This window comes from Solanum pennellii, chromosome 12 (assembly GCF_001406875.1).
Source record: "Solanum pennellii chromosome 12, SPENNV200".
Taxonomy (NCBI): Eukaryota; Viridiplantae; Streptophyta; class Magnoliopsida; order Solanales; family Solanaceae; genus Solanum; species Solanum pennellii.
The window spans coordinates 51,313,852-51,340,435 of record NC_028648.1 but is presented as its reverse complement, the minus strand read 5'-3'; the positions used below and the strand labels follow the sequence as shown (position 1 = coordinate 51,340,435).

The window sequence follows — 26,584 nt, the reverse complement described above, 5'->3', positions numbered from 1 at the left end:
TATATATATATATATATAATGGAAAATGCATTTATAAACTCAAATTTACTAATATAATGAAGTAACATAGTTTTTGTCGGAGATTCTCTAACCGACAACCACTATTTGAGCCTTAGTGGTGATACAACATCTTGTCCATGCTGTTAGAATTGTCTTATACTTTACCGTTGCATAGAACTACTTAACTTAGTGGATCCACTAGCTTAACTTGAGTGATCATCTAAAGACAATAATCCTTTAATACACATGATGTCGACATGGTTTTTAGAGACTTTGGTTATTATGCACTCGCTTCCCTATATCGGTGCTCAATACTACTCTCAAAAATATACTTAGCTCATGTGTTTTGAAAACAACTTCTTTCTTTGGATTGAGATAATTACTCTACAATTAGACTAAATACTCTCTTGAATTGATGGTCCCTTTTATTGCTCAAATCTCTTTTGAAAATCTTGGTTTCATCTTATGTTAAATGTGAACACATTAATAAACTCTTAGGGAAATACTTAGTTCCCTTATAAATTTTGAGAAATGAACTCAACTCTTTACACTTTTCATTAACTTTAAACTTGAGACTTAAAAACGAATTTAAAAACATTTCCAAAGAATCTTGAAAACTTTTAAGAACTTTTCTTTGACTTGCTTCTTAACTCTAGACTTTATTCTTAACTTCTTTGACTTTGATCTTAGCTTTGTTTGAATTGGATTATAGATTTAAGGTTCATGATCTCATGTTTATGGATGATTTCATGATGTTTAGATGTACCTCAAATTTTTAGAATCAACTATGAAACATAGGTACATCACTTAGGAACTAGTACGAAAAGATGGGGGAAGAATGGGGAGAACTAGCATCAAGAACTAAATGAATTTTCAACAATGTTCTTTGAGAACTCACTTTCTTAACATTCAAACAACTTAAATCCGCTGAATTCAAACAAGATTGACGTGTGGGTGAACCAACCCAATACTACGCTATCTCACATACCTTGTAGGGGTCCCCCCTGATGAATTCCACTGGCAAAGTCTGAACGTCCTTGGCGATTTCTTGATTTCTCTCCTTTTTTCTCCTCTTTTGTCACTTCTCCAAGCCCCAACATACGTTCTCCTTTTTCTAAGCTAATAGAAGTCTTATTTTCCCCCCAATAAATCCCCAAAAACGAATTAGGATATTAAATTAAGGAGAATACTAGTTTGCCCTTCCATAATCCGGATTTGCACTTTCCTTAATCTAACAGTACAACTTCCGAAAGGCATAACTCGCTCACACTATATCAAAATCGTACAAAATCATAGGCATTGGAAAGATTATTCTAAGGGATTTCCAACCATATCTTGAACTACCCCTAACTCATCCTGAGATAGGAGTTATGATCGTTTGAAGTTGACAAAAAAACTCACTTTTTAACTTGGACAAATTTTCTATATTTTCTTATTTTTTTCCAAAAATAAGTATTTTGAGATTTTAAACTCTTTTCTAGTACTTTCTAATTGGGAGATGTTACATAATTGGTAATAGTTTTAATGAGTCTATCAATTTTATTGGTGACATAGTTTACATTGTTGCATCTTTTAATAGTTTCTCCTCTGTAATAAACTTAGAAGTGTACAAAGGGTTTATTATGTTTATAATCCTGCCACAAGATAGCGTTTTGATCTCCCAAGAACTCGAATATCTATGAAGGATCCATATGTTCGATTTATAGTAAAGGAGACCAGTGAGTGTGTCTCATTTACTATAGTACGTTATGTAGTAACTTCTCCTGTAAGTAGGAATAAGTTAGTATAGTTTAAAAATTGAATGTTACTCTTCTGAGACTAAAAAGTGGACTGCTTATTCCTAATAGAGAATTTACCTTTTCCATTGTACCCTTCTAGGGATGAGATTTTGTCATCCTCGGGTGGTGTAGTCGATAAAGTATTTTTTTGGTAGATAATTATGGACAACGAATGACTGTTTATGATAGTATAAAAAAGGATTTTTGTGCTTTGGAATTGCGTGATCGAAGGGCAATGATCTATCCTGGTTATTGTTTCCTTGGATTATCAGCCGGGGAAATCTATTTTGCATCGACTGGTTGGACAACCATCGCTTGTTGGCAACTCAAAAATTTTCCTAGTCGAGATAAACTATGGATTTTGTGGTATGTTTTAAATGTTCCTTTGAGAAATGTGAACAGAATTTTGGACTCAGAGGAGGTAATTCTCTTGATAGGGTGCTTTGAAACATGATTTTTCATCTAGCTCTCCCGCACAAGTTGTATTGGCAAATAAGAAGCATGGTTATTTTGTATAACTTGAAAACAATAAGGCTGAATTTTTTTATGATTTTGGAGAAGCTTGGCAGAAGACAATAGAGTACAAATTTTTTCCTATGAGTTGCCTCAATGGTCGCGTCTCCAGTAGGCTATCGACAGGTATGAAGGAAACGCTCTTCGTTGATGATCGAATCCATTATTTCAAGGGTGGCACATTTTTTATGGTGTTGGCCTTGTGCTGCTGTTGTCTTTGGGATGTTTTAAATTGTTTGCTTAGTGCTTGTAGTTTTTATTGATTTCTTCTTAATTTGTTCTGCTTGTTGACAAGAAATTCAATAGATTGATCTAGATTAATTTGATCAGACGTGGTATTTGATAAGCTAGCCAGTAATTCAACACATTTTGATTCTGCTTGGGGATGTACTGATTTCTCTTTGAGACTTTATTGACTTTTAAATTCGCTAGATATTTTCTTTTCTTGTACATAGATTTTGTTTATGCCTAGAAAAATAAAAAATATCTCTGATCTTCTGTGAAACTTTCTACAAATTAGGAAATTGGAATGTAACTCTCCAATCCATATGAAGTTAAATTATGCAAGCACTATAAGACAAGTGCTCATTACCTGCGGATTTACCTTCGTAGATAACTCTTACCTGCGAATTTATTTAAGTTCGAGGCAATTTACCCGAGGAATTAAAATTCGCATATTCTTTATTTGTGTTTTTTTTCTGCAATAACTATAAAAATTCCTTTTGCAATTTTTTTTGCCAAAATTTGGATAAAAACAAAATTTCTTGTGGATTTTCGTACAAATATTTCCCAAGGAAGATCCCCAAGTAAATCCGTAGGAGTTTGGAGATGAAATTTTGTTAAAAGAAGGATATTTCTTGTGGATATATATGAAAAATTTTGCTCAAGATAATTCCTGAAAAGAAACCCTCAAGAACAAACAAAAGATACAATTCACCTTATATCACTTTCATTAAACAAAAACATATTTCATATTTCTAATAAAAAGAAACTCTCAAGATCAATAGATCTTTATGATTCTTAAACAAGCAAAAACACACTACAACTTAAAATTTTATTCTGAAATTTGAAACTCCAAAGGGGAAAAGGACAAACATAACCCTAAACTATCATAAATGGTATAAAAGTATCTTTCGTCAAACTTTTCATTCAATAGTACCCCTTCATTCTGAAGAGTCGTGCACATTCACCTGTTCCTATAATGGAAGACTTGTTCGGTACACATGACACAACCCTACGGAGGAACCTGGTTTTACCAATAAATTAAACCCGAATTATAAAATACCACCTATATCCACTAATCCCGCCCGTATAAGCCATCCAAAAACCTAAAATTCCCTAATTCCTCACATATAAAATCAAACAAACAAACCAAATAACCAAAATTTCCAATTTCTCCTTCATCTTGACAGACCAACTTCATCTTCAATTTCTGATTGTTTTCGTTTATTCTTCGTCATTCCGATTAATTCTTAGTCAATGTTTTTCTTTTCTTAGACAATTCTTGATTGATTTCGCGACAATCAAAGAGATCACGAAAAAAAACTAGGCCAACTATTTCAATTAGGCTAAACCTAAAATCCAAAATGCATATATTTTTCTACAATTGATAACTGTAACAATACAACACAACATGAGTGATAAACTAAAATTATCTTGTTTGGGCAACAACAACAACAACAATAACAAAAACGCATATTAACAAAAAATTGTGAATTTTTGTTTTCTTTAAAAAATAAAGAGAATTAGGCGAAGGGATTTGGGGAAAATTAGGGGAAGGGATTAAGGGGAAGAGCGAGAGCTGACTATTGTGGGTGAAAACAGGTCTGAATTGAGGTTGAAAATAGCTACGTGCAAATTGCAATGTGCAGATGATATTGGCAGAAAGATTAATGAAGAGAAAGGAAGTTATGATCTAGGTTTTGCTAATATAAAACTACTAAGCATATGCTCGCCAGTAAGTTTGATATGAAAGATCTAGGAGTTACCGATTTTATATTGGGTATCACGATTCATAAAACTCCTAAGGGTATAGCATTGTCTCAATCTCATTATATTCAAGAGGTACTTGAAAACTTCAAGTATTTGAATTTCAAAAGGGAAAAAACCCAAATTGATGTGAACCTTAATATTGCTAAGAAGAATTGTGAAAGGCATTCTGAATTAGATTATGCCAGAGTATTGGGAAGTTTGATGTATGTCTTGAAATTTGTACGACCATACATAACCAAAATTATAAGATGATTGAGTAGATACAAAACTAATAAAAATCAAAATCATTGGATGTCAATGAAGAGAGTTTTGGGGTACTCAAATGACACTCAAAACTATGCTTTGCATTACAACAAATATCCAGCAGTTCTTGAAGATATAGTGATGAAAATAGGATCCTTGGGTCAACTTAAATGAAATCCACGGATGGACATGTTTTCACTATTGTTGGAAGAACAATTTCTTAGAAATCATGCAAATAAACGTGTATAGCTTGCTCTACAAGACAAGGAATGTGAAGAAGCTGAATGGCTCCAGCATCTCTTAGAAGATATTCCAATTTAATCCCAAACCAATGGGCCCCATTTGCATACATTGAGATAGTCGAGTTGCAATAGGAAGTGCTCGAAGCATTATGTATAAAATAAAGTCTCATCACATATGACAGAGAACAACTCTGTTAGACGACTACTCTCGAGTAAAATTTTCACAATTGACTATGTAAAGTGAAAGGATAATGTGTCGGATCCACTTACAAGGTTTAACTAGAGAGAGAGAGTTGAGAGGTCATCGACGGGAATAGGGCTATGCCTGAGAAACAGTCATCGTGGCGGTAACTCTACCTAGAAGAATAGAGATCTCAAGCTCTAGGTTCAAGGTGATCAAACAAAGTCATAGATGACGGTTCACCATTGTCAAAATTTATTTTATGGTTCATTCTCATGATGAGACAATGATCAGGTACCAGGATAAAAGCATAAGGACTTTTTAATGGTTTCTATGTTTGATACAGGGTATATCAAATAGTGTATCTATGAGATAACACATTTAGATATTCACCTATCTAAGTGTGAAGTGCAAGTCTCTTTGAGGAGAATACGGTAAAATAAGTTCTCTAAGAACTTAATAACGAAAATGTGTTCATGGTTGAAACAAACAAAACAATGAGAATAAAAAATAGTTTAAAGGTTGATTGTATGACTTGGGTTGTCTTTGAATTCACCAAATCTCGACGGTTCAAAGATATCAAATCTACATAGTGACCGAGTATATCTGATAGATGTTCACTATGGAAAGTTTAAAGGGAAACCTACTTATCTAAATTCGATTAACCCTTACATACGAGACACCCAAGTTTTTCATGCATATGTTTTAACAATATTCATTCCCCATTAATGTGGGGATTGTTGGGTTTTAGTAAGGTGTGAATGGAAAATAAGATGAGAAAATGGAAATGTGGGGGAACCAATTTCGGAAAGAAAATGAAAAGTCATCGCAAATTGCAAATGTAAAGTTATTATCTCACATTGATAGAAAAAATGTTTTCCTTATATTAGGAAAACACTTCCTTTAGTTCTTAAAGGATTGAGAAGAGGGTGCCCGCTCGCACCGCCGTTGCTCGCTGGCTCGGCTTCGGTGTCACGATTGAAAATTGGACGTGATGGCAATGGTCGTATCCACAAAGACAAGTCATCCTAAAATTCAACTATTAAAATAAAATGCGGAAATTTTTATAGACTTGAAAATACCCTCAAAATGTGGTTGTCACGTGTAAAAGACTCTTAAGTATTACAATTGATTAAAAAGGAAAACACAAGTCCCAAATGACTTTATTTCTAAAATAGAACAAAATCATTAATACGAGTAAGAAGGTCTATTGAGATTACAAACAATTATCTCACGAATCTCCAAGAAACCTTGGAAAAGATGAGAATATAGCAAAAAGGTCCGGGCTACTAACCTACAAAAATATTATAGTTACAAGGGGTGAGTACCAAACCACACGGTGCTCAGCAAGTAAACCTCTAAATACAAGCTAAGGGAACAAAATGTGGTTACTCCAACCACCCTAACAAAACCTCTACAATTTACAAACAACACAACTCAACAAAAACACTCTACCAATTACATATCCTCAACAAACACATTATTCACCAACCATAGTGCCACATAAAGGCACTCACAAGACCAGCAAAACATAATATCAAGTATAGTAATGATAAATATGTACAATGTAATGTCAAGTATAGTGATGCAAGTCTCACCTAGTGATACACACTCGTTGTATGTCAATCCGGAACCCATGGGGGGACATATTTGTGTTGGATTTTCTTTGCCTTAAATTTCTTACCATATATAGATTTTCCTTTTAGGAAAAGGTTTTGGATTGACTAATCCTTTTCTTGTAGGAAAAGGTTTAGGACTCTATAAATAGAGGAATGTTCCTTCTAACTTAATCAGCATTCACAATGTTCTTAAGGGCTTTGAGAGTTTTGGTTAGGGGGAGAATTTATGGGTCACAAGTTTTATACGTTATCACTTGTGTGAACCTCCCATGTATTCTGAGTGAATTTGGTTGAGGTTGTTTCTCTCTGTATTTTGTTCTCTCATATTTATAGTGGATTGCTCATCTCCTTTGTGGACGTAGGTCGATTGACCGAACCACATTAAATCTTTGTGTCTTTTGGTATATTTCTCGTTGTCTTCTTACTCGTGATCTTTCGAGGTTTGCTTTGCTATCTTTCCGCGTTTACAACTGCTTATTTTCGATCCTAACAAGTGGTATCAGAGCCAAATTCAATGATGGAGTCAGGTTCAATGGTTCGACAATCGATGATTGAACCAGGTTAGAAAGAGGTTTCATCTTGGCGGGTGTAGTTCTAGCCGCAATCTTTTTGACAGTAATGAAGATTTTTTTGGAGAAATTGTTTCAGAGAGGTTCTCTGTGTTGAGACATGAATTTTGCAAAGGAGATTATGGAGAGGAGAAGAAAGTAGTTGAAGATTAAGTGAAGAAGGTGGACAAATTTATTTTGTCAGAAATTCATGCCAATGGGGAGATTTTTTGGGTTTTATTTGCCCTAAATTTCTTACCATAAATAGATTTTCCTTTTAGGAAAAAGTTTTGGATTGAATAATTTTTTTCTTGTAGGAAAAGGTTTAGTACTCTATCAATAGAGGAATGTTCCTTCTAACTTAATCAGCATTCACAATGTAGTCTTAATGGCTTTGAGAGTTTTGGTTAGGGGGAGAATTTATGGGTCACAAGCTTGATACGTTATCACTTGTGTGAACCTCCCATGTATTCTGAGTGAATTTTGTTGAGGTTGTTTCTCTCTTTATTTTGTACTCTCATATTTATAGTGGATTGCTCGGCTCCTTTGTGGACGTAGGTCGATTGACCGAACCACATTAAATCTTTGTGTCTTTTGGTATATTTCTTGTTGTCTTCTTACTCGTGATCTTTGGAGGTTTGCTTTGCTATCTTTCCGCGTTTACACCTGCTTATTTTCGATCCTAACAATTTGTCCATGCATCTATGGCAACATGCGATACGAACCTTGATAATAGTAACCATCACGGTGCGTGATACACCCCATGATATATAGTATCCAGTATCCATCGTGCATGCGATACGTCCCTTGAAATATAGTATCCATTACGGCGCACAATACGTCCTTCAAAATGGTACATTCTCTTAAGCTTCTTATTCTTTCTCAATGCACATAACACTTGTCACAACCATGTCTCACAATAATGCAAATGACATGTTCACACAAATAATGATGAGATAACATTTTTCATAACAAGGCACAATTCACAACAATATAAGAGTGATACAACATCAACAAATAAGCAATAAGACTTCAATCATTCTCAAACATCACGCACCAACAATTTATCACATTACCTTTTTATCACCCTTTTTCATCATTAAAAATACTCAACATGAACAAGTCAACCCATTACCAATTCTCATTACTCCCAAACACATTATAAGGAAATACACAAATTCCATTCACTTAACAAGGGTTTAGAAATCCACTTGCCTCAATTAATCAGCAATTCAATTCGAGACTTCAGCCTTCCCTGTTCATTGAACTTTCAACTCAATACAATATATTTTACATAATTACACTATGATTTCGAAACAAACAATACCCGTATTATTATAGGTTTAGCCTAGACCCAAAAATTTACCCAAATCTGTAATTATGTTCTTAAGTTTCAAGCCCAATGTTAAATCTTAATTCCTCAATAACATAATTCCAATAATTAAAAAAAAAAGTTCAAGAAAATTATAAGTAACTTCCCAGCAAACTATCATTTTAGCAGCAAGAGAAATCCAATATGATTCCTTGTTTTTCTTTTCAAAACAAAGTCCCTTAAAAATAATCATTGGATAAACATTATCCAATATTAGCTAAACAATCATTGGCAACACCCTGTTGTTTCAACTATTCTGCCATCAACCGTTCACAATTCAAACTCCAATTACCCATTCACAACTTATTCTAGAATTATCAAAATTCATAACCCATAAATAGATTTGTTGTATAGGTTTTAAGAACAGAAATGGAAACCACTAATTATCATGTTATATATAACCAAATCGTATGTGCAAAAATCAATGAAAGGATAGCAAACCTATTAATGCTGGCAGAAATCATAAGCATCAGTTGAACTTTCCTTTCGTGAAGCAGTTTTCCCTTTGTTGATTCGTGTTCACGTCGCATGCATGTTACTTTTCTACACCTCTTTATTTTTGTTTTTTTTCTAATTTAACTATGTATTAACAATAATAATTTCATATAAGCCTATTTTAATATTTTAGGCTTGACCCATTATTTTTAACAATAAAAAGATTACCCGCAAATTAATTAACTATAGTTAAATGTCTATTCAAAATTATTAAAAATGACCATTCGGGTCCAGTCATTATATTATCCACCATTAAAATGATGTTTGTCTTCGAACATAAGGATGAAGAAAGACTAGTAACCAACATAACTAAAAGCCTAAGTTATGACCTATTAATTGGTGTGCATCTTTCAAAATGAGCTTCTCCTTACGAACATTCCATCAAGATAAACTATTAAGACAGAATTTACAAATCAAACTTTGGAAGAACGATAAATCAAGGGTTATTATCAAGCAACATATCAACTGATGAACCCAATCTAAACTGAAGACCACTAGACCATAACACAACCAACGTGAAAAATCTTTTCTCTCATAACCAAGAAACATTTTGAATCAATCCAGCTACAACTAGACGTGAACTTGAACCAACATCACACACTCATAGTGCACAAACCATCACAAATCTTATCAAGAATTTCTTTTCACAACGCAATCTTTTTATGAGGTTAAGTTATAAAAATCAAATCTTTAGACATCAGGTACTCATCAAGGGAGAATGAAAATTATCTAACCCAAAGAAGAACAATACCAAGTAAACACCCAACAATCAATACACTTGAAAATGCAGAATGTCTAACAATGCTTTTAGACAATTGTAAATCTTCATAGTAGCTCTGACATAAGTTTTCATAAGCAATGATGTTCATGTAGAACCACCGATATTCTTTAACTATCTCAACAATACCGAATCTGTTATAACTGAAATGACCAAGTATGCTCAAGAATTCCACCCTACTTAGAGGATAATAACAGGATCGGTGCACCCGATCCACCAATAGAAATTCACCCCATAAATGTGGAAACACGAGTAGCATAAGCGATTAATCATACTACAAATAATATCATGTACAAAGATCATTGTCACATAGGAATATACGGAAGCAAGGTCAAATAACACAAGATACACCTTTTATTGTGCCCATATAATTAAAATTTCATTCATCTAACTCTATATCTTTGATTTTCTAGCTACCCGCAATCACTAATTTAGTCACTATTATGATTGTACACATATTTGGTTTATCAAACACCACATCTATTTAAATAGACACTCTTAATGCTAACAAAACATTATAAGCGCACCGATCGTCTACCTTACTCTCAAACAATCATTAGTTTCAAAGTATTCTTATCATGTTCAAACTATGGCTATCTCTCTTTCTGTTTAAGCATTTCATGAAAAATACGAGTCACAAAAAAGCTAACACCAGTATTTTCAAATTTTGTAGTATCTTTCCATCGATATAATACTATTAACTCGCACACAAAATCAATACACCACTTTCACATTCCATTTTTTAGCTACTATTCTAAATCATCATATACCTCATGCCAACACTTTGGAAAGTTCTTGGTCGCTCCAATTATTTTGTATACTATAAGCTCATAACCTCTATTCACCGTCAAATATCTATGTAACACATCTTAACTTTCTATGTAGTTCCATAATAGATTAGTATTAACCCATCTCCAAATTCGTAATAACTATATAGAATTATATCTCACCTTGCACATCATTCTAAAGTCATTTATCATAATTTGAGCAATCTAACCCCACATAAAACACTAAAAAATTTCTCCCTTATTGTTTCTCACCCAAATCAAAATTCATTTTGCATATAATTCTATTATAACCTCCGGAGTAATTATGTATCGAACTAGCTCACATCTTACCGCTATATCTAAACTCATTGAAAAAAATCAACTAAAACCTTCAACTACAAACCACTGATTTATACAAGAGGTCTTATTACTTCACTTTTCTTAAAAAGTAAAGTTTCGATGACACAAAATTCAAAATATCTTAAACTCTTCAATACACCAAATTCTTGTTCCTTTTGCTTACTCACTTACCGGTCTTATTCTTTGGCCAAAAACCCTTGATATTTTTTTACCTTAGCCTCTAAACCAAAATATTACATGAAATCCCCCTTACGTCCTTTTACCATCACATGTAATCAAATTTTCGACTCAAATTATACACATGTCCTTTCAAATGCTAAATACTCCATGTCATCAATCATATCATACCTTACCAATTCATACATACTACCATAAACATAGACTCACAAGGAAAAACTTGATATTTGATCCCAATCGCGTAATACAATCCTGTTATCTATCAACATTAGCTCATACATTGAATATCTTTATGGAGTCATGCATCTTAGCCTGTAGTTGACCGCCCTTCCATTGATCTTGTTGTATCCTTCATTAAAAATTCCAGTGTTCCATTTAGCAAACTAAAAACCACAAGATAACTTATCATCACAATCGAGCGGAACGTACACATACTCACTTCTTAAGTCTTATTCTATAATTTTTTAACCAATATGATAAATTTGTGATATTATTTCCATAACAATAGAAAAATATCAGACACCACGTGTTTCTAAACCCAATTCTCAACCTCTTGAAGGTACCTCTTCAGCAATTGCAATTAGAAAAATAAAACTTCTTATTTTCACCTCTTTCGGAAGGCTACACTATATCCCACATTTTTTCCCAATATAACTCTAGCTCCTTTAAAATCTATTCAAAAGGTATCCCAATATCTCCTTATACTTTCCACATAACCACGCTGCTCAATAAATAGTAAAAATCACAACTTAGATACTCGCAAGTTGGTATTATTTTGTAATTTATTTAATCCACAATCCTTATTATATAGTTGAATCCCAGTCACTATTCATTACAAACTCTTATTATCATAATGATTTGATAGCCCTTGACACCACCACACAGTCGAACTTTTCATCAATATGACACCTTAAAACCATTTATATCAATCAAATAAAAAGGACAACCCACTTTTATATGCAATTTTTACCAAAATTTTTAGTAACCTTCACATAAGTATACTCTTGAGACTTCCTTTACCCATGAGCTTGTCATCCTAATATTGATCCACTCCCCCGGAGATTACGCTGAAATACCACTAATTTAAAATCCTCAAAATACACTTAACAACCTAAACACATCAATATCGTACCAAAGATTCACCACTAAAAGCTTTATTATAAATAATGCTTAAGTCATTTGTCTGTAGTGGCAAGCTAGATGGTTTCTCAAATATGAACGCAACATCAAATCTTATTATATAAGCATGTCATACAATTGATAACTTTTTAACTTGTTTGTAATCGCACTTGACATCAAAGTATCCATTTCAATGTACCACTAGTACCACATTGTGAAGTATGTTAAATACACCACTAGAACACATCATACCTATCCAGAAGATTATTTTTAAATAGCTTACACATTTCTGCCCCATTAAGTCACTAACATACACTTTTAAATCTGTTCAATCTCTCATCCAAAGTTATATGCATCCCTTATTAGATAAGGTAAATTACACGAGTATCACATTCTCTAACTCTAAACAAGTAAGAATCGATACCATTTTTGTAGTTTTATTGTGACCCTTTTTTGAGATATACTTAATCTATGAAACCCTAGTAGACATTCTAACATAAATTTGCGCAATCATTGTCATCATTTTCTAAGTAATTCTTACATGTTATGAAAACAATACCAATTGCATTTTACAAGGTTACACTATTCATTATCTAGCCATCATTTTAATCATTCTACTTTCAATTGTTAAACCACTCTAAATATCTTATATACCACACAAGTACTATTCTATTTATTGGGGTAACTAACCTTACTCAATCCCATCAAATTTCTGAACATTCTTAGTCTGACCAACCTCCTTTCAATAACTCTACCACTTTATAACTAGATCTAAACTCCAAGCCATACAGAAAACCCCAACTACCCCTATGAGGAACTACGCACGACTCATTACTAAAAGTGAGGGTAAATGGAGTAAAGCGATAAGAATCAAAATCGGATCAAGTATGTATGATAGATCTCAAACAAGTGAATATCTTTTTTAAAGTCACTATAGCCTCTCGAAGAAAAGTACAAGTTTCTCCGTTCCGTTCCCCGACACTTTACTTAGCCTCGACTTGTATACAACAAGCCTCTAAGGATTACAATCGATTCAAAAAGAAAACACGTCTCGAATCACCTTGTTTCTAAAAAAGAACAAAATCATAAATAAGAGTAAGAAGGTCTGGTGAGATGACAAACAACTACCTCACAAATCTTCAACAAGCCTCGGAAAAAAGAGAATATGTATCACAAAGGTTTGGGATAGTAACCTACAAAAGAATTGTTGAAGCAAGCTGTAAGTTCCAAACTCCACAGTTTTCAGAAAGTAAACTACACACAAACAATACAACTGTGATAAAACATCTAAAAATAAGCAATAAGCCCTAAAAATCATTATCAAACATCACGCACTAATAATGTATCACATTATCTTTTTATTACCCTTTTTCGTGATTAAAATTAGGCAACATAAAAAAGTCAACTCATCACCAATTCTCATTACTCCAGAAGACATATTATAAGGAAATACACAAATTCCATACACTTAACAAGGTTTAGAAATACACTTGCCTCAGTTAATTGAACATTTGGCTAGGATTTATGAATATGAGATAGTGAGGCCACATGGTGTGCCCCTTTCCATCATCTCAGATCGTGGCAGCCTCTTCCCTTCCAAGTTTTGGAGGAAGTTGCATGATGAATTGGGCACGCAACTCACTTTTAGTACAACCTTCCATCCCCCAAACGGATGGACAATCACAAAGGACTACACAAATATTGAAGGATATGTTGAGAGCTTGTGTAATTGACTCTGGAGGGCATTGGGATACGATCCAACCACTATGTGAGTTCTTCTATATTAATAGTTATCACTTGAACATTGATATGGCACAATTTGAGGCGTTATATGAGAGTGCATGTAGATCGCCCATAGTTTGGTTTGAATTGGGAGACGTAAAACCTTTGGGGTTGACTTAGTGAAGGATGCTCACGATAAGGTGAGGAGCATTCAAGATAAACTTCTAGATGCACAGAGTAGACAAAAAAAGTACTCAGACCATAAGGTGAGAGTCATGGAATTTCAGACTGGCAAGAATGTTCTTCTCAAGGTTTCACCCATGAAGGGGGTGATGAGATTAGGTAAGAGGGGTAAGTTTACACTCGCTATATTAGTCCCTTTGCGATCCTTGAACGTGTAGGTTCAGTGGCATATATATTGGCGTTACCTGAAAATTTATCCGGTGTACCTCTCGTATTTCATGTGTCTATGTTGAAGATATATTACAGTGATGATGACAATATCATTAAGTGGGACTCAATAATGCTAGATAAGAACAACCAATATGTGGAGTAACTAATTACTATTCTTGATCGTGATAATCGTGAGTTAAAGACCAAGAAGATTTAGTCCATGAAGGTTCAATGGAAACATCATCTTCTTGATAAAGTTACTTGGAAGACCGATAAGGATATGTGAGACAAGTATCAGCAATTGTTCGTCGAATCAAATACTACCTTGTTCCTTTTCTAGACTACCTTTCCTTAGTTGATCGCTCCGAAAAGATTAATTGGAAAATTGGTACCTATTGCAACGACTGGGTTTCGTCATTATAGAAACACCAACAGGGAAAGATAGGGGTGGACAAACTTTTTCATAGTACTAAGACTTTTCCAACCTTGTCTAGATTTGGAGGAATTTAGAGTCATCAAGGTGTAAGGAAATCTTGTAGCAATCATACGTATAAAATGTGGATTTTATTAAAAAATAGGTTATATAACTCGTTAAGAAATTTGTGCGACTTTACGGAATTGAATTTGGATAAGTAGATCATCGGAAATTAATTTTAGCATTAAGGGAATTTTCTAAACATAGTGAGTTAAGACTATGATGTAAAAATAGAGAAGTAAAATTCCCTTAAGGAGATCACTGCCTCGCTTTGTGCCGCTTCTTGTTGCTGCAGCGACGCCGCTACAACAGAAGAGGTGTCACTGTAGCGGGCAAGTCAGAGATGGAATGAAAGAATTTTGGGATTTTTCAAGGGAAGCTCACTGGTTTTCTTTTTGCCGCTACAGTGGGATTAGTGTCACTACAGCGACGCTGCTCCAGCGGGATGGGTGTTGTTGTAGCGGGATGACAGGTTTAAAATTCGTAAATAAAATCGTTCGATGACCTTATATTGTATTTTTTGACTTTTTGATCTAATAGACAACCCCTGGTCTATTACAACTCATTGTCCACCATTACTGAAGGTAAATGTAAGCTTTACACTCTCCGAACACGTTTTTCGATTCGTAGAATGTTTGGTGGAATTAACCCTAATTCACTAGTTGGGTTCATAGGTTTTGAACTCGGGATCATCGATTGTGAGTTTTCCAGGAATTTAGGGTTTCCATAATGATTTTCATATATAAATTGATTATTGTAGACCACGAACAAGCAAAACGAAGATGGAAAGGGAAGGATCAAGTTGTTTAGGGTTTCTTGCTTGCTTCGAGGTAGGTGATGATTGTGATTATATGATGTACATCATATTCTTGTATTGCTTCATTGTGATACTTGTTTATGTATGCATGTTGCAATGTTGATCCTAGACTTTGAAAATGCGAGGTGTGATTGTCATTACCATGAAATCATGAAATAATGTATGATTATAGATGATGTAATTGTAATTGTAATTGTGTTGTGTGATTGGGAATCAGATTGCCATGTTCGCGCAAGCTAACTTGGATCGGATTGCCACGTTATATCATAAAATTGGATCAGATTTCCGTGTCAGACATAAAATGGGATCAAATTTCCACGTACCAGCATGCTAACAGGTTTGACTTTAGGTTCCGTGAGAGGACCAACTACGTGAAAGCATATGAATTGTGTTGTTGTTCTGCCTGTTGATAATATTGAGTATGTGATCTATATTGCATGTGATAGTAACGTTGTATTGACTTGTTTATGCTGGACTTGTGTTATCGCCGCGTTATCCTATCAATACACTGTGGTTCTGTACTGATTATGCACCTGCTCTTATTTTTGTTGAGTACAGAGCATCTTCACGCGACTGTTGATAGACCTCATAGAGTAGATCAGTTATCGGCCCGAGTTCAATGGTGAGTGACATCGTTTGGGGGCTTCCAAGGAACTCTGCTTGGTCTATGTCCACCATTTCGGACTTAGAAAACGTTTTAGATACAGTTTAGTTCATTCGAGATTTTGTTAGTTGGATATCTTATAGTTTTTGTAATTGACTTTCAGATTCTTGGTTTATTCGTCCGTATTGTTAGTTAGTTATTTGATCCTTATTTAGTAATGAAACATTGTGTTTAGCTATTTCAACTTGCTTCCATAACTTAAAAAACCTTAGTTTTAGATTTTTTGCTTTAGTTGGTTGCTAGTAGTGCTTCTCCCACCGAGTTGTAGTATGGGTGTCAATAACAGCGGTCTGGGTAGTGACACTCGGATTTGATTTTCTGTTTGTTTCATCTATTTTCTGTTTCCGTGTTTGCTAATCAACATACAGGGAATAAAATGGCTGTTATCTTTGGGATGTTTTAAATTGTTTGCTTGATGCTTGTAGTTTTAATAGATTTCTTATGCTTGTGGACATGTAATTCAATAGATTTTGCTTAGAGTAATTTGATCAGATTGTGGACATGTAAATCAATAGATTTTGCTTAGAGTAATTTGATCAGACATGGTATTTAATAAGTTAGCCAGTAATTCAATAGATATTGCTTCTGCTTGGGGTTGAATGTAGGTGATGCATGTACTGATGTCTGCCTTGAGGTTTTAAAGCCTTTTAAATTTGCTACATAATTTTGTTTCTTGTACATAGAAGATTCACAAAAATAGCTATAGTGCACATTAAATAAAATGGATACTAAGGCTAAATATTCATGTCAATCATTATTTTTTGAGGGACATGTAAATTCTAAACAAGACAAGTAATTTGAACAAAGGGAGTATTTGTTTCGTATTTCTTGTTTCTGTCGAGTTAGGAGAGTATGATTAATTATGACGTTTATGTTCAAATTTGCGTAGTCTAAAGGCGGGTTTGACCCTTTAAATTAGAATGGAGAAGTTTAGGGACATTGATTTTATTAAATAGTTATTATATATAGTCTTACTTCACTGAATGCAGAAATATTACACATTGTATCTGATTTACTCATTTATAAGAAAATGTTCATATTGAAGCAATTTTCATTTAATTTGTAGCTATTTAATTTAGTTATTATATAGTGGCAGTTATAGTATTTTTTTAGTTATTTATACTTGTATATATGAACGTTGATATATAAACATTTCTCATTTCCACCTTTTACACAAAAATTAATGAAATCATCTATCTTATTCTTAGTCCAAAATATTAAATGAGGCTGACATATCTAAATTAAATGTGTATGTATGATAAGTCTTAACGGATTAACAATTTACTCCATAAAAAAATTAAATAATCATCCCCACACCAATAAGTTTTTAATTAAAAAATTCTATTTCTTTCACCAATTATTTATCAAATAAATAAATACCAATAAGCCAATTTTTTTATTGACTTAGCAGTTATGATTACATGTTGAATACCTAATTTCGAGGAGTAGAATTTGTTGCAAGTTCTTCCTCAGTAGATGAAACTTGAATATTCGATCTCACATTCCCAGAATTAAAATTCCTACTTGTAATCAATTTTTCATTAAACACAACATTTCTACTTATAATCAATTTATCACTTATGAGATTATATAGCAGATATGCATTCATTGAAGATTATAACAAACAAAAGTACTTTTTTTTGAGGTGTTTTGTCAAGCTTAGAATGGAGGAAGATACCAAAATGGAACATGTTTATCCTATATCAATTCGAAAAATATATTAAGAAATACAAATATTTTCTATTTTGTTAGAATTTTATTTGGTTGTTATCGAAATGAAATTAGTAATGGGGTTACTGGTCGATATTATTAGCTAAAATGCACATGTCATTATTCTAAATTAATTGATAAGTGAGATTAAAAAGTTTTAAAAATGGTATTTCCTACTTATATTTTTAGTGAAAGTGATTTTAAAAGAAAATAAACAATAAAAATTTTAAAAGTAAACTTTTATTTCGAAATAAAATATGTTCAAAAAGAAAAGAAATAATACATTTATTATTAAAACAGAATTTGACAGATAGAGCAACAGCAGAGATATTTTTAACCAAACTACGGTAGGGAAATTATTAGACCAAATTATTCACAACAAAGACATTTTTAGATCAAAGTATTAACTTATGACATTTATGTTTAATTTCGCGTATTTCAAGGGATTTTTTGACCCTTTATAATAATAATGGAAAATTGTAGAGACTAACTAATTTTAATTCTCATATATAGTAATACTTTATTAAATGCATAAATGTTAGTGATTGGATCACATGAAATCATTCATATGAAAATTGTCATATTAAAGTTATTAACAGTTTCTTTGTATTATTTGTAGTTTAGTTACTTCATTGAATGTAGAAATCGTTAGGGATTAGATCTAATTTACTCATTTATAAGAAAATTTTAATATTCAAATAATTTTCATTTACTAGCTTCGCTATATAAAGGTGTTTCTTTTCCACCTTTTACATAAAAATCTTCATAATCATCTATCCTTAGATCCTTGGTTGACCATTTTCGCTGTTGGAACAGAAGTTGCAATATGCCAGTAGTATTAGAATGATAGAAGGAAACGCAAATGGTTTGTTTAAGAGAAAAGCATAAACAAAATATTGAATGGTTCGTCTTTGAAATCGCTAGCAAGGTGTACTTGTGTATCAAAGAACAAACGGAAGTTCATTGCTGAATTTACTGTTGTCATCTCCAATGGCCCAAAACCTACCTATTTGGTTTATTTAGTGTAGAGAAACATTTTCAAAGTTGTTTCTTTCTCTCATCCAAGGAATCACCACTGTTAATGCGATAGTTTCAAAGAGTCTGTCAATTTTATCGGTGACATATGTATTGTTGCATCTTCTAATGGTTTTCTCCTCTATTCCCTTTATTTTTCAAGTACATTTTTTTCCTAATAACAATTTTTATTCGAACAAGTTTATCCTATATCAACTTGAAAAAGATTTAGTACAAATATTTTTCTTTTTATTAGTTTTTTTTTGTTATCGAGATGAAATAAGTAATGGATTAATACCTAAAATGTACATGTTGTTATTCTGTTTTAATTGATAAATGAGATTAAAAAGTAAAAGTTGTTATTTTCTACTTATATATTAGGTAAAGTGATTTAAAAAGAAAATAAACAACAATAAGATTTTTTAAAGTAAGATTTCTATTAGAAATAAAATATGTTCAAAAAGAAAAGAAATAATCAGATATCATGAAAAGGGAATTCTGACACGTAAAATATCAATAGGTCCATTTTTTAACCAAACTATGCTAGGGTCGTAGGGGCATTATTGGACCAAATTATTGACGGCACATACGTCTTAAGACCAAAGTATTGAATTATAACATTTATATTAAATTTTGAATAGTTCAAAGAAAGGGTTTTTTAAAAAATGTTTTTGCGGCGAGTCACGGGGCGGGGGTACCAAAAACGCTCTGGGGCGTAAACTAAAAACATAGATTCATAAGTCGTAAGTCCAAAAATTTGAGGTGTAAGACCTAAACATAAAAACGTAAGTCCTGCGCGTAAAAACGTACTCCCGAGCGTTTTTTTTTCTAAATCTTTTTGTTCTTTGAATCATATTTTTATTATTGGTGAGCGTTTGTTTTTTAAAAAATATTTTTTTCTTTTGCTTTAAATCATATTTTTATTATTGGTTTGATGATATTTTTCAAATAATAATTATAATATTTTTTCTTTATTATTGATTATTAATAGTTATTTAAAATAGGCATAATACATATATTGAACCCTAAACTTGGCTTCAAATTTTAACTTTGACCTCCAACTTTCATAATGCACAAACAGACACCTTAACTATCCACTTTTAAATAAATAAACATATGAGTCCTACATGGCACAATACACGTAGGATACCACGTAGGACAAAAAATGACATGTAGGATGATATGTAGGACATATGTGTCTATTTGTTCAATTTTATACAAGTTTAAGTGCTTACTTGTGCACACCCAAAGTTGAAGGACATAAATATGATTTGAAGTCAAGCTAAAAGGCATATTTGTGTATTATACCTTTAAAATAATAATCATAAATCATTAAAAGGTTTAATTTTGCTTATTTTATTAGTAATAAAACTATACATTTGAATATACATGAGACTACGCCCCGTATATCCATAGGACTTACGCCCCGTATCTCGAGGCTTACGCCTCAACCCGCACTGTATAGAACGCCTTGCCTCACGCTCCTGCCTTTTGAAACACTACTTCAAAGGTTTTTATTTGACCCTTTATAATATAATGGAGAATTGTAGCGACTAACTTATTTATTAATTATTTCTCTTAAGTAGTTATACTTTATTAAATGCAGAGATGTTAGAGATTGAATCACATGAAATCATTGATACAAAAATTATCAAATTTAATTAACTATCAGTTACTTTGTATTTTTTTTTTAGTTTAATTACATTATTGAATGTAGAAATGCTAGAGATTAGATCTAATTTATTCATTTAAAAGAAAATTTTGATATTCAAGTAATTTTCATTTACTAACGTTACTATTTAAAGGTGCTTCATTTGCACCTTTTAGAGAAAAATCATCCAATCGTCTATACTTAGATCTTTGATTGACTATCTTCATTGTTGGAATGTAAGTTGTTTCACGATCCAAACTGTCAGGATTGGCACCCACACTAACCATTCAGTGGGAGAACCAGTACTACAACTCAAATTAAGCAACTAAACAAAAACTAGGCATTCAAAGATACATAAGCAGTTTTAAATAACTGAATTATTTATTAAGGAACTAAACAAATGAACTAACACGAATGCGGAAATACAACCCCTATAACCTGAAATTCATTGTACCAAAACTCTACTAACGACAAGTCTAAGAACAAAGGATTACAACCCCAAAGCTAAACAGCACCTTAACAAATAGTCTGAGTACATCAAAAAGTGGACTTAAACCCAAGAGAACTCAAGGCATCCCGGAAGAACTAGCTCACCCTTGAATTCGAAATGTTCATTGATTTTCTAAACCAAGTCTATCAATAGCCACGGGAAGATGCTTAGTACTCACAAATAAGAGCAAGTGCAATATCAGTACACAGCCACAGTGTTCTGGTAGGATCACTTGACTATCCCACTAAGTGAAGCATATATAAGTAACAACAACATTATAAACCAAGCATACACCAAACATATATTGTATCATCACCATTCACATCAATGACTAGTTTCATATTTCTCAAAAATATAAAATTAAATAATTTTAGAGAAACAAATAGTCTTAAAATATCAATCATCATTGTGTATGAATGTAATTATCACAAGTAGATATACAAAAAAACTCAATAGTCATTTAACTGAACAACAATCCCGAATTGTTAGCTTGCCGAAACGTGCCAATCTGATCCCATAGTGATGACAAAACATGGCATCCGAATTCAATAGTTGTAACGTAACGTAGAAACCCAATACAACAGTTATACCGAAATGTGGAAATCCAATCCCATAGTTGTGCCGAAATGTGGAAAGCCAATCCAAGTTAGCTTGCCAGAAGTGACAATACGATCCCCAATAACACAGCACAATCACAAACACAAGTACATCATCGAGATCATACAAAAAGAGATGATTCATGTCATACAATTATTCAATTATCTTTATTTACATTTAGAGTGATCAATAATGCAACATTCACATATATACGTGTATTATAACAAAGTAATTATGAACATATATCACACCAGCATGAAATCACAACCATCACGAATCAAAGCTTGAATCCCCTAAGACACTTGAATCTTTCCTTTCAGGATTATTTATGCTTAATCTCAGTCTAAAATAATAAATATACGCAATGATCAACAATCAAAGGTCTTATTATTGTAAAAAACCCAATAACCCTTGACCAACCCAAGATCCTAATACCTAAACTAGGGCGTTTTCCACTATAATTCTTAGATCAAAACCCTTTCCATTGATAATATCCTAAGAAAATAGGTTCTACGGATCTGAAAATGGATTTAGGGTGTTAAAAACTTACCTTTAGTCTCAAGAATGGTGAAACACTGTCAAGAACTCGTCTAGGGTTGCCTCTTTAGCCCTAAAACTTGAAAATACCACATATGGTCATTTAGGGGTTTATTAGCAACTTTAAGTCGCGTCTGAACCACTACAACAGACCCATCATGCTACGGCGGAACCTTTCCAGCGCCCAGAATCCCGTTCTAGCGGCCTCGATGGAGATAGAATGTACACATTCACGAAAAGATCATTTTTGGGAGTTCTACTCTCCGGAATTTGATTCCATAAAGTTGTAAAGGTTTCTTATCGTCTTAGTTATATATTCATGTAATAAAATTCATAATTAGACTCTCATCCATTAATAAATTTTCCTACACCTTGATGCCTCCAACTTACCCATCACTCGCCCCCTAGTGAACAACTAGGAACGATTTTGATAAAATAAAGGTAGAGTAGTATCTAAAACGTTGAATTACTACGGATACTTGTCTCACTTTCCCTTCTTACCGAATCTCACTACCCCCTAAGGCTTTCACATATCCAACCTCAAACCAACCAATTTAATACCTACGCATCCTCCCTTACTATTCATCAATGGATTCATCTCAACACTCGAGCGATAAATATTACTGTATATAACTTACATAATCAACAAAATGAATCTCAATAACCACCATAGTTGATCGTACACATGTCTGCACATGTTATCAAGGGATTGACACAAACATCAACACCAATCGTTTCTCATAATACCATGATAAACTCCTAAATAAAAACTCGCTACAATTATAGGTAAATCTAAACACACTACCAGACACTCATAATACCCAAATAAACATAGTTCTTATCAGCATCTCCATCTCATGACATAAACTGCCATAAGCTTAAGTTCTACAAATTCCAATCTTTAGACATCAGATACTCCTTGAGAGGCATGTCCAACCATACAAACTATCCAACAACACTATGGAAATGCTGGATTTAGTAATTGTTGATTACCTCTTAAGAACCGCAGAATTTTATTCAAATTTCCCACATTCAATCACACATAATCGATACATGACTTTGACTACAAGCTAAAAATCAAGATTGTTGAACAACCATCAATATGCAAGGTAGATCTTCTACCATTTCTCATAAGCGAGGTGGCACAAGTGTAACCATTAAAATACTTAAACAATTCCAAGACCATACCACATAAGTCATCTGAATTAACCACGTCTTCCCAAATCATCCCACTCCCCAAGAGAATATCGTAGGTTCAGTACAATTGACCCACCACTAGGGAACCATCCTAAAAAGGGAAAACATGCGTGAGACTAGTTAGTTCATCACACTCGCAACCATGTACAAAAATAAATAGATGGTCACATAAGAATTTATGGATTAACACAAAAAGTTTTCCTTTGAAGAGTTGATACCAGTCATTTCCATTCACTTGACTCTGCATACATTCCATATTTTTCCATTGAATCTTACACTCTCAATATTAAGCACCATCATCAGCACTCTGACCATTTACCTTACTCTAAGACAACACTTTTAAATGAAAACCTTTCTTAGGTATTGTAGAGATCAAAAGTAATAAACTTTACAACTCAAACCAAATGTAAGTCTTTTTAAATGTTCAATACTTGATACAAGTTACCATTCAACACCTTTGCAAATTCATAATTTCAAAAAACATATAACCACGAATGTAGATTTACAATGAAAATCTGAAATGTAAATTCAACCGTATAACACAATCCTCTTATTTATCAACACTAGCTTATACCTCAAAGATTTTTTTTTTGGATTTAATGAGTCTTTGCTATCATTGATTGCATCCCCATTTATCTCACAGTATCCTTTCCTAAGATACTAATGTACTCATTACTTACTTAACAAAATTAAAGAGATTATCATCACAGTCAAGCTAATGTCTGTACAATTCTTTCTCAAGTCTTTTTTCAATAGTTTTTAACCAATCTGACAGACTTGTGACCTTATTATCATAGCCACATCATCACGAATAAAACATGTATCTCTTTACTCAATTATTTATGCCTCTAAATATAGCTCTTTAGCCCTTGCAGTCAATACGATATTTTTTGCCTCGCCTCACTCTAATGGTTGCACTCATCCCACTATTTTCTTCATTTGGACTCTAGATCTTTTAAATTGTTTTCGAGTGGTGTCCAGCCATCTCTTAAAACTTTCCATACAACAAATTATCCACCACATATTGGAAAACTACGACCTTAGATACTCGCAAGTCATAACTTACTACACCAAATTTGTTTAGCCACAATCTTATTACATAGTTGTATCTCATCACTATCCACTATGAACTCTTATTACCATTATGTTCACTCATCCCTGACTATCGATGCAAGTCATTTTTGTCTAAATAACCCTCAAACTCAGGTACACACATCGAATTCAAAGGACTAACACAATTTTTCGTATGCACTTTCTAAAATTATTCATTCGCTTCACCCAAGCATACTTAATGGTACTTTATTTATCAATGAGCTTGTCATTTTAGTACTAATTTACTCCCTTATGGCTTAAGATAAAATGACCAGCCCTCATACTGCCCTCCTTCTTTTTAACAACAAGACAAGAGTACCCCCACGGGAAAATACTAGGACGGATGAAACCTTTATCACGAAGCCCTTGGATTTGAGCTTTAAGCTCTCTCAATTCTAACACCACAGGAATAGACTCAATAGAGGGGGATTCGACCACATAATCCTGAATATGAGCCAATTATGCCAAACAATCATCTCTTACCAGCTTCCTAGCCTGAATGAAAGATATAATCTTAGCTAGTTTAGTCTTGTACACCCCTTCCCACTCTGATCTTTTCCTATCGAGGATATCTAGAGTTACATTCTTGGCATAAAAAATAAGCCTGGTATAATAGGGGTACAACCAATTCATGCCTAATATTATGTCTCGTCAATCATATCAAACATAACCAAATCAACCTAAATCTGAGAATCCACCACACAATAGAAAAACACAATAAATGTGGGTGACTGTGATTGACTACTCAACTGGGATAGAAATATGGATGAGGGCATCAAGTATATCACAGACCACATCAAATCTCAAGGCAATTGAACTTACACATATGAATAAGTAGAATCCAAATCAACAACACATTAGTCATCCGGTCACAACAATTTTAGCACTTTTGATTACTATATTCGACCATCATATGCCTAGGTTTTCCATAATTTTAACACACCTTATAACTTATATTCGATTCTTGAACACTGAGGTACAATTTAGGGTCCATAATTATTACTAGGAAAATAGGGGAAAACTGGGGAGGTTATGCCTCCCTTCGTCCCGCTTTAGTGGAATAAATCCATTTCGCGGCTCTGACGAGACCAGAACCCAGGAAAAAATTTCCATTGTGTTTTCTATACTATTTAATTTCGCAAGGTCCAGGTTTAGTAAGAACTTTTAGAATAATCCCCATAACTAGGACAAACATTAGTTACCCCGAGTCAATCTTAACGACACACATTCCACAATTTATCTTATGTTACACTCAATACTACAACTCACTCATTCCCTAGATACACCCACACATTCATACGATTATCAGTAGGTCACAATGCACATCAATATTTGTCTATTACAAACCACATCGTAATTTATCTAGCCGTTTTTGCCTAATCTCCTGATGATTTTTCTTTCACAACAAGTTCCACGACACTAAAGTGATACAACTGGCACGCTTTCAACATTTATACTAACACAGTACACAGATCACATTAAGTCAAGCAATACTAGGAACATAATCATAGCAAAGCGTTAAAGTAATACTCATTTTACATTCACAGTTAATTTCAGATAACTAGAAGCACACATTCACCGTCTCAAGTTACAATTTACAAATAAGTCCAAATTTTTATTTAATTAGTTTGTTCCATAAATGACTATCTGTCATGCCTTATATGGTCCCTAAGGCCAGACACCAATTGGAACCCTCTCAGTTCCAATTAACTTGCTTGTGTTGAATCTAGTTCACTTCGTTGGTATACCAATTGGAATCGGAAGATACGGATGGACTCAACTCATTCCACAAGTGACAATAGTAGTTACCAAGCCCCACAAAGCTGCTAATTTCAATCATAGAACTTGGTCGAACCCAATAATTAATCACCTCAATCTTTAGCTGATGGTAACCAAACCTTAAATCAATCTTAGAGAAAATCGATACACCTTGCAATTGGTCAAATAGCTCATCTATCTGAGACAATGGATATTTGTTCAAATGGTAACCATATTTAGCTATCGGTAGTCTATGCACATCCACTCTTTCTAACGATGGTGT

The 26,584-nt window shown here is 33.3% G+C and overlaps 1 pseudogene; it reads left to right on the top strand.

Annotated features, from left to right (window-relative positions):
- Nucleotides 1-2,406, top strand: part of LOC107006339 — an 11,871-nt pseudogene extending 9,465 nt beyond the window's left edge.
- The last annotated feature ends 24,178 nt before the right edge of the window (nt 2,407-26,584 follow it).